Source organism: Triticum aestivum, chromosome 2A (genome assembly GCF_018294505.1).
Source record: "Triticum aestivum cultivar Chinese Spring chromosome 2A, IWGSC CS RefSeq v2.1, whole genome shotgun sequence".
Classification (NCBI taxonomy): domain Eukaryota; kingdom Viridiplantae; phylum Streptophyta; class Magnoliopsida; order Poales; family Poaceae; genus Triticum; species Triticum aestivum.
In genome coordinates this window covers 746201702-746202723 of record NC_057797.1, presented here as the reverse complement: position 1 = coordinate 746202723, position 1022 = coordinate 746201702, and positions in this window count along the sequence as shown.

The window sequence follows — 1022 nt, the reverse complement described above, 5'->3', positions numbered from 1 at the left end:
GGTGGGATGGGGTGCGGTTACTGGCGATGGCGACGTGTGAGCGAGCTGAGCTGAGCCCGGAGCGGTGTGGGTCACTGGAGAGTGAGAGAGCGGGGTGGTGGGCGGTGGGGTGGGTTTAAGACGGGCGGTGGGCTCCGCTGCTCTGCTCGGCTCTGGGCGCGCCGAGCGAGCCCTCGGGCGTGGCGACGACATGGGCCTCCTTTGCGATGGCATTTTTTGCAGGTCGGGTCGTGGTGGTGGTGCGTGCCGGGTGCTGGTGCAGTTGAGGCAGCGGATGGTGGGGGCATTTCCTCCTCCTCTTCATCGGGAGACAGGATTCGTGCTGCCACGTTGTCGTGTAGCACGCACCACGCGTGCGTGACTCTCGTCGTCGTCGTAGTAGCGGGTTTAGCGAGCGGATAAGGCGGGGTCAGCTTTGGGTCAGCCTGCCCTGTTGGGCCGCATCAGTGCTTATGCTTGGGCTGTGGGCCCGAACCTGTGCTGCCCCCAATAATTATTTATGAGAGCACCAGAGATGAACCTATCACTAAACGCACCGTATAAAGCGGAGGAAGTCAAGTTGGCATTGTTCCAAATGTTTCCGACCAAGGCGCCAGGACCTGACGGCTTTCCAGCACATTTTTTTCAGCGTCATTGGGACATATGTGGGGAAGAAGTGACTAAGGCAGTATTGAATATTTTAAACGGAGTTGAAGAAATTGGTGAGGCTAACCAAACTTTACTTGTTCTCATTCCCAAAGTTTCAGATGCATCATCTCTCACCCAATTTAGGCCAATTAGTTTGTGCAATGTTATTCTCAAAATTGTTTCTAAAGTGCAAGCAAATAGGCTAAAGCGGATACTCCCAGAGATAATCTCTGAAGAGCAGTCTGTGTTCGTGCCAGGGAGGCTCATCACAGACAATATTATAACTGCATATGAGTGTTTGCATTTTATGAAGAAGAAGCGAGGCAGGAGCTCGCAATTTTGCGCCTTGAAACTAGACATGATGAAAGCTTACGATAGGGTGGAATGGGACTATC